A 9,320-nucleotide genomic window follows, 5' to 3' on the forward strand; every position below is an offset into this window, starting at 1 on the left:
CCCGTCGGTGAGATAATAACGGATCACGTTCGTAAGCCGAAAAGACGCCACACACCAATCCCAGAATGTAACAGCCCGTGAGTTGGGCAGCATATCTAAGAAAAGAACGAATCGCCATCTTATTGACAGAAATTATACTCTTAGTCAACTATTGCCATAAACACTGCTGGCAAATGCGAAACAACAACGCCAAGGACTGCAATTCCCGATAAGGTCCGAAGGAATGCATTTCTAACTTGTCGTGCTGAAACCTACATTGTTCGTTTAACATCACATAGCTTCGCTTGGGATTTAAAAGGCTGAAGTAGGGAATCTTAGCGACTGTTGGGGTTAGAGTTTGTAAAGAATTTGTACGATAAGTAGGACGCTCAATTTGAAGTCAGCGATAGGGAAGGGATTTCGGCAGCTTATTCTGTCCTCAGACTGCTGGCTTCTGCTGCTCGACAACGAGCCGACAAACGGCAGAAAAAGGTCCAGCACAAGAATCCTCCATCTTCATCCGTTCTCGAGTGACCTTTCCGTTGCAATAATCGTTAAACTATATGATTGGATAGAATCATCGTGAAGAAGGTGCAATTGGGTGAATGAAGAATCCGTGACTCTCTCAATCGAGCAGCCAGACAACCGGACGGCAGTTCGACTGGAATAGCGAAACTGCTGAAGTAAGTCAAAGCATCTCTCTACAGCACACCCAGCCACTCGACAAAGCAGAACGTGAACAAGAATCTTCAAATTCGGAAACCAAATCGGTGGTTCTGGTGTGGAGAAAACATGCGGGATGTTATATCGAAAATGGACTCGTTGACTTCGCCTGTTTCTCAAACACACGGTACGGCTCCTCACCAATGTCCACTCGAATTTTTTTATGCATTTTAGCACTCGTTAGCTTCCGAATCCTTCTGCTGTGGATGTTGTTTCGTATCAACAACTATCGTGCCATAAGTAAGGTTTGCCTCTATGCCAGGAGCCAGCACCTTTGCTGGGTAGGGGTGCTAATCCTAGTGTTTCGAGTATCTGTCTGCACAACGATGGCCCAAGCAGTGGCTGCACCAAAGCAGATATAGTAAATCCTTTATTTACTGAGGATTTTGGAATTTCCCAAAAAGTATTTCTCACCTAAGCTGTGTCGTGGTTCCTGGACCTTTTGTTGATTCATTTATATTGCGAAACGGGGTCGATCGAGGCTAAACTCTGTAGCAAGAGGCCATCATGACCGACCAAAGTTGAGAAATTAGATTTTTCGTCAAAATGAACGAAAAAAAGGAAAAGGAAACGTTTCAGCTGTTACTGCCGTCACACTTTTAGGCATGAGGGGTGACGTTGAATTTATCATCGCCCCACGGTGGTAGTGTCCTGCCAAGGTGGCTTTTCGATCGATAAGAAAACTTTTCAAATTATCTCACAAAATCGTCAAAAATCGATAAATGTAAATGATGCTCTCTGGATGCTTTGCGGGCGTTGTGAAAATTTCAATGTTTTTGCCTTTCGGTGCTCGGTGGGCTTCATTTATTCCTCGTGCCAACTGTTTTTATTACCCTCATATTTCTCGCCTGTCTTCTGTTCTCCGGTTGTCGTGTGGCCAGACGAGACCGAGGTCCTGTGCGTGTTTCAGAGGACACTAATAACGCTACCGTTGGCATTCATGATTGTTCTTCATGTCGTCCTCTATTGCCCCGACCATACAATTACATTCGTAAAGTTCTAATTTCTATCCCACCCAGACATGAACTATACAGACCATAGTGATAACTCCCTCCTTCTGAATAATGATGGAATTTACGATTACCATCCTATCTATGTTGATAGGGAGAGTACGACGAGTGACGATTGAATTTCTTTTCTTAATGACAAGCTTTTTGACAAAAAGCTTGTCACTTATTCATAGGAATGAATGTTCATGAACGACCTAATTAGTTATTTGCGCTGATCAAATATTCTAATTTCAAGCACCAGTAAAGTCTCCAAGACTTTGTTTTGATGGGCAGTCTACAATAATATCTCATTTGCCCAGATGAAATATTCAACATACAACATACGTCTAGCAATCTACTGCCAAAATTCGGTAAAACGATCAAAACATTACCGTAGATAGGAATTGAATCTATTCGCTAGGAAGTATTTTAAGTAGGTTAAGGTAGGTTCAGTACCTTGTAGATTGTTCGGTGAGGTTTGTTGAAACGGAAAGAGATTTTTTTATGAACCACCAGACTCCCAAGGTGGTTTTAACAAAAAGCAAAATACACGTTCTTAATAATATCCAAAAGCTATTCTTTTATCGACCAAAACCACTGTCGACCGCTTGTAGCTAGAAGAGATACCGCTTACCGCTGTAAAAAAAGAGATTTTTTTATGAACCACCAGACTCCCAAGGTGGTTTTAACAAAAAGCAAAATACACGTTCTTAATAATATCCAAAAGCTATTCTTTTATCGACCAAAAACCACTGTCGACCGCTTGTAGCTAGTCATCGAGTTTCAGCATCAAAATCGAATATTGTCTCCAGTGACAAAATATTTTACATATCATTAAACCGGAAACGGTCACACACGAGTTGTCTTTATAGAAGAGATTATGTAATATTGGACTCGATTCGTATAAGGAAATTTACAACTCCATTACCAAACTTAAGCATTCTTATCACTCACCAAGTCGGTTCAAATGCTGTTTGAAAATATTAATGTTGTTCTTACAATGCTCATACGAAGGATGTATGAATGTTCGATGCTAAAAACCTGCATTGCGAGTAAAATCCACTACTACATGGCATCTACTACTAATTTCTACATCTACTTTCTATTGCTATCCCACAATTATGTTGTTGCTATCATTTAATTTAAAAAATCAAATATTTTCATCCTTAAATTAATTCGTGCACTTTTTATGCTAATGTTTAAGACAAGGAGTGATTTTATAAGATTGTTGATTATTTTAAGTAGCAATGGTACGTTCATGGGATAACAAGGGTGAGGAATAAGGGTGAGGAATTTTAATTATTTAATTATTTAATGAAAACTATACAGGTTCACAGTTATCGACGACCGAATGACGGTACGGCCCTGGGTACAAATTATTCTCGAGAATCTATGGTCAGAGCTCACAATATTCCGGCCCATCCTTACTCGCCATCAACTAGGTGACACAATAATCGATGGATGCCTTCGTAAGGTTTTGTAACGCACACAGGCAGTCCGTATGTATTGTGACACATGAGCAACACGTGAGAGTCAGATATCGCTCACCAATAGGTCGTTGATTTTGCTTTTTTCCGTTTGCGTCACTGTTTTTATTACTTACTAAAAAGGGGATGCGATAACCTACAAGTTTGTTCTCGGCAATGGAATGGAATGGAAAGTTCCCCAACGTGAAACGTTTACGGTGGGGCGATAAAGTAGAAAGAGAGTTCGTCGGTGAATCGCAGGGAAAAAGAGAAGTGACGGCACGTGTTGCGTGAATGGTAACTGTCATTCTAATATAACCGCACCCTCTAGCACCCTTTGACAGCGGATGTTTCTTGGTGTCCCGCTCATCCTATCCAGGGCGTTTGGCCTGAATAAATTATTTTCTAACGCCAGGAGGGGAGCCTTCCTTGAATTTGGTCGGCCAGCGAACCCTTTTCGTACAAAAAATTCTCCCGACTTGGTACCTTCGACATTGGTCGTAACAGCCGCAACCTGCGATGGAAGACAAACTAATCACACCCCTTCAAAGGCGATTGTTGTTCCAAAAACCCTCCGCTATAAAGTTGGTGGTGGCTTAAGAGTTCGAGAGCTCATAATTACAGCAATTTCAGTTCCTACGAACCACCGAAATATGTTTTTTCTTTGTAGTTTTTCCTAACAGTAGTTCCTTTTGTCGGGTAGCCTGCTGTTTGGGTGATGATGATGGCTCTATTTCTGGTAGGTATTCAGGAAGCCAGTTGAATGGTTTCTTTCTAGAACTAAGCCATACATCATTTAGTTGATTGGAAATTGGAGCACTCACAGGAGAGATAATACAACTAAGTGTATGCGGTTTCGTATTTCTTCTACAACACTGAATTTTTCTCTGACATATCTTAAAATAAGTGTTTAATACTGATATAAACCGATATATTTGTTTAATCAAAGAATCGTTAAACTAGCTCACTGTATTACATACTAACATCACAAACTAACATTACTTTATATTGAATTTTTTTTACAAGCCTTCAACACTATTATTCTGACTCTGCTGAATGAATGCATCGCAAATGGTAGTGTCCACCTTAACATCTGTTGCATGCAACGTCTAGGGTACAAAATTCTCACGAAGTTTAATGTATGTCCTTGGCTTAAATATAAGGTCAAGGAATAGGAAGCATAATTCAACGCTTTTCTATAGTGCTTCAATGCTGGCCTACAGTGCTGGCCACATATCGCAGCTTTGCGTGTGAACTGCATGATAATACAATAATTATACGCCTTGGACCAGCTCGGTAACAAATCTCTAACTAGATTGGGTGAGTTTTGGATGACCGTAAGGTAGGAGTCGTGACGGCAAAAGACATAAAATACGATTCATTCGAAAAAAAATCTTAGTAAAATGAAAACCGTGATAAGATTTTTCAATCCACAGTAACTATTTACGATGTGACATGCTCCATTTTGGCTCGGACTATTGGCACGGAAGGAAAGCAGAAATCTTTTAAAGGAATTGATTTCCGCTTTTTACGAATTTGAGAGGAGCAACGAATGTGCGGAACGTAATAAAATATGCAGCAGCCAAAAGTCGCACAGACGCGGCCTTCTTTATCTCTATGAACAATTTATGTCATTTTTGTCGTAAGACGGTAGAAAAATAAAGATACCACGACCTGCCTTCTGATGATGCTTACGATGACGAATGAAGCTAAGCACGAGAGTTGGCAGCTAAATTGTTCTTGCCTCGACTCAGTCTGTCACTTCGCAGAGTGGCATTTCTAACAAGGGTCTGAAAAGACCAGCAAACGGATCCTCAATTTACCAAACTCAGATACGGTGTCTTTAAATGACTTGGTCGCAGCACGGTAAGCGACAAAAAAGAATGAGGTTGATAAAATATTAATACGATGTAAAATGAGCATTTTTCGCGAAAATTTTCCGATGCTGAGTTCTCGATGCTTGGTATCACACCCTTCTCAATCCATAATAAACGAACATGTTCCGGGTTGCTGAAGTTGACGTAGTATCAACATTAGTATTGCCCATTTTACATCCCATTCTTTCTCATAAAACTGTTGCAAATAACAAAAGGCAAAATATTGTCTACTACCTTTGTAGTATTTTGTATTTTGATAGAATTGTGCAGCAGCGAATTGTGTTGTTGAATTTTTTTCTATTTATGAAGCCTGCTATTTCAAACATCAAAAGTTCTAGCGATGTGAAATAACTCGTGTTCGCAGGAGTTTCTTCTTCAAAGTAAAGGATAGAAATGACATGAAATTACGAATGAAAGAAGCCACACATTTTTTCCTTCCCATTTTCTACCCTACTTTTGAATATTTGGTCATTTGGATTTGGTCACAGGTTTTTTGGAAGCTCGGCACTGCCATAATGATCTTGCAAACTTTTATATATAAAAGACACATTACGTCAGAAACAGCTAATGTACGTTAATTAACGTTAACGTTAATTGTACGTAGAACCCATATCAGATGATACACCAAGCTTGATCTTACATTAGGATGAATTTGAAATTCGAAAATAAACGAATCTCTGGCCATTATAGACCGTACATAGCAGAACACAGAGTGTCAAGCCAAGAACAAGTAACACGAAATATGCCGGGTCGACTATTAAGCAATACACAAGTAATAATTAGCAAGAAACTAACAATTTACTTAGTTTTATTTATTTTATTTTAGGTGCCGATAGTCGATAGCAACTAAATATCATTTGTTGATCGACAATTGCAAACATTTGCTACTTTATCTCACATGTCGCTCATTCGAACAGTGAACCTGTTGCACATGTCTTTCTTCATACGGCGACTACAACCGCCATTTGGCACTGGAACATGCACATGTGTTTTGCAGGATAACGACTGGCTGTACATAAGCATAAGCAGAGCATTAGTGGCAGTAAAACTTGTTTATGCTTATAATTTTCACACAAATGTCAAAGGGTGGTGCAATAAAAGAAGCACGGTAACCTTTCTGTATCCCCGAAAAATAGTCTTTCCTTTTGACAGAAGATGTTCGGCGTAATGTGTGGTGGATTATTACCTTCTGTTATTTTACCATCACTAGTAAATTCTAAACAGTGTCGGAACATTCCGATAATTTAACAAAAGTTTTGTTCTTAGTCCTGTAGTTCAGAATATTTTCGGAGGAATTTTGATATTTCCTATTAAATTATTTTAAACTATTATCAAAATAAAATGTTTTAAATGTTTTCATTAGGATTTCCCTTTTTGTGTCTGGATCTTTTAGTTACTTCTCCGATAACTAACTTCTTTTCAATGCTATGTGTAACAATCCTTTGGTTAACTTCACACTCTCAAAGCATAGAAAAGTACTTTACTATTTTGGTTTTTGGTAATTTTGTCATTGCTTACAAAAGCTAAGGTTACAAGTAACAGGATACTGCATTGTATCGATTAAACGAGAACCAGCGTTTCGTCGTAAAAAACCACGAACGTTATTGAAGTTGTGGTTGAATGACAAAACTTATTTGTTATAGTTTCACATGAGTTTGATGTAACATTACGGTATAATTCGATTGGCAATCTGCTGTTTTCGTACCAGTAGGCACAATTGCAAAATATCCATCCCCAAGAGCAATAGTAACAGTGCAAATTTAACGATCGAAGTTGTCGCAGCTCTGCCGCAGCTTACTCAAATGGGCTTTATCAGATTTTTGAGCAAATGATTCACTTTGCAAAAATCTCACCAGCTCGCAACAATCGTCTAGCGCTAAAGGCGCTTTCTTTGCTGCCAAGGTTCTCTGATGAAGGGATCCACCCACTTTTCCGGTTGCTCCGACGTGTGCCAACGCGCGTTCGGCAAAATGCTTTTAGAAGGCTCGAGAGGCTGGTCCTGGGCTGTACTTCTTCAGTGTCGTCATCATCGTGTCTGACCCGCACCGTGCTCCTTCGAGGAGCGAGCGACAAAGCAAAAACGAAATGCGGCCCGAAGACCAAGTGAAAACCAGGCCACCGTTAGTGCGCTGGGAAAACCAGTGGGAAGAAAATACGGCTGCTACTGCTGCTCCTGTTGCTGTTGCAGCACTCGGCATTATTCGATGTGGTACAGTTTGAATACCACGGGTGTGAGCGAAAAGCCCTCGAAAGAGAGTTCTTTCCGAGATTTGAGACAGTTTTCGGCCCGTTCTGTCATGCGGCCGATAGCCACGTTTCGTTCTTTGCAAGCGAGAGTTGCCTTCGATCTCTCGTTGTTTGCTACTCACGGCTCAGTTTGGGCTTCGTTTGGCTGAAGGCAACTCTCCGATCGTTGCACAACTTCACAAACGGAAGCTGTGGAAAAGCCTCCGCGACGGGCTTCGTCGGCTACATGAAAACTAACGATTTCAATGCACCAGCTGCACAGACCCGCAAACCTGCAACTTGGCTAGACACAAGGTGGCACTTTATAGGGTAAAAAGAAACCATTAGAATGTAATCTATCAATATTCGTCTTGATTTTGGTAGTAATTTTTTTCCGTATATCTGTGGGTAGCTTCCTACGTTTTCTCTACGCTCACATTCTTCCAAACGTGCAACATTAGATCGAAAACGATTTTATGGATTTGTCGATGGCAATGTCCTGTGTTTATGACCATTTGGGATCGCCGGTTGTCTTCTTTCGAAACGATATTTCTACCACTTTCAATGTACTCTTCTTGAGCGTATGATGTGAACGGTTTGCCCCCGAAATTTACGAAACGACACTAGAAACAAGAAGAAAATACAACTGTGCCACCTCTATCTATCATGTGGCACCCATTTTTTTTCTCAAACCACTTGCTAGGTTTCGTTATCCACTTGACCAGAAAATGGGTCTGCGATCCAGAAACGGCGAATGTTTGCCAGAAATATTTATTCTCCTCGCATCAACATTACTTCTTTCTTTCCGGTGCCTGTTACTCTCTCCTACACAAGATCTTATATCACTTTCACGCACCCTTCGGATGGGTTTTGGTCTACACAAATGCCCTTAGCCGACTGTATCTGGTTTATTTCATTCCCCTTCAGAATCACTATCTTTAGTGCGTAGATGTGGCTGTATTCGAAGATGAGGGGCTGGGTGCCGGGAAACGATGAACGAAATGTTGTTTATGTGGAACATAATGTAAAAATCGATAAAAATTCGAACGGATGAGTGAAATGCTTTATAGGGGTAGCGTTTCTGCGTGCACCAAAACATTCCTTTGCTATGGTATGTGTTTATTTGTTCTCAACCCTATTTTTCTTAGCGCTGGCTTCGCGCAAAAAATATGTATTTTGCAAACTCTTGCGTAATATACGACCACTCTATTCTTGTGTACGATCAGAAGATGGAAATTTCAGCAACTTGCCGCAAGCGGTATTTTATAAAGCCCAGAAGCCACAATGTCTTTGACTTGGGAGTTTTAAAGCTAAACATTGAACAATATTTATCATGTTTCTGCGTAACTACTATTTCTTGTATTTACGCATACGCATGAGCCAAACATATTTTCCGAGTTCTACATATAATACTTACAATAACTTGCGGAAAGTCAACTTTCCCTTGGCGCATCACTTCTATCATGTGAACCATATGGAATGTATTAAGATACTTGAAGAGAAACGAACTATTGATGAGTATAGCTTTAGGTTCTGCTTGTTGCCGAACCACGTTACTTGTGATGAAAATGCAATCTGTGTTGAACTTTCGCACAGTTTGAAAACTCGTTTTCACAAAGTCACACTCGGATACACTTTTTATTGCGCAGTAAAATGACGCGGATATTTTGGGTATTCACTTTGCTGACAATCTTTGTTCCACAATCACTCACGAAGCAAACAAATAATCTTATTTTGCCAAAATTTTATCATTACTAACGGCAAATCAATGTCATTACTACGGCTCACACTACAAATATCTCCTGTTAACTTCAATAAGTTTTTGGTTTTTCGGAACCACTCACATCGATGCCAATATGATTTCAGAATTTCACAAGCCTTCACTACACTACTATGGTTTGATGATGAAATATTATTGATTCTGAATTAGGAATGCAGTGCACTTCACGTTTTTGTAGTCTGTAGATAAATTTGTGAGATCGATACGCACTTCACAGATGATAATCACGAGTGCTGAACACAGTTCATTTAATTCCTGGTACGAGAAGCAGAAGGTTCTT

At 39.9% G+C, this 9,320-nt stretch overlaps 1 protein-coding gene across 1 annotated transcript in view; it reads right to left on the reverse strand.

Annotated features, from left to right (window-relative positions):
* Positions 1-8,708, reverse strand: part of LOC131206505 (CUGBP Elav-like family member 4) — a 120,495-nt gene extending 111,787 nt beyond the window's left edge. The window contains exon 1 of the mRNA XM_058199081.1: positions 8,678-8,708. The gene's annotated coding sequence lies outside the window, so the exon portion shown is untranslated. The remainder of the gene's footprint in view (positions 1-8,677) is intronic.
* Positions 8,709-9,320: the final 612 nt, after the last annotated feature.

This window comes from Anopheles bellator, chromosome 1 (genome assembly GCF_943735745.2).
Source record: "Anopheles bellator chromosome 1, idAnoBellAS_SP24_06.2, whole genome shotgun sequence".
Classification (NCBI taxonomy): Eukaryota; Metazoa; Arthropoda; class Insecta; order Diptera; family Culicidae; genus Anopheles; species Anopheles bellator.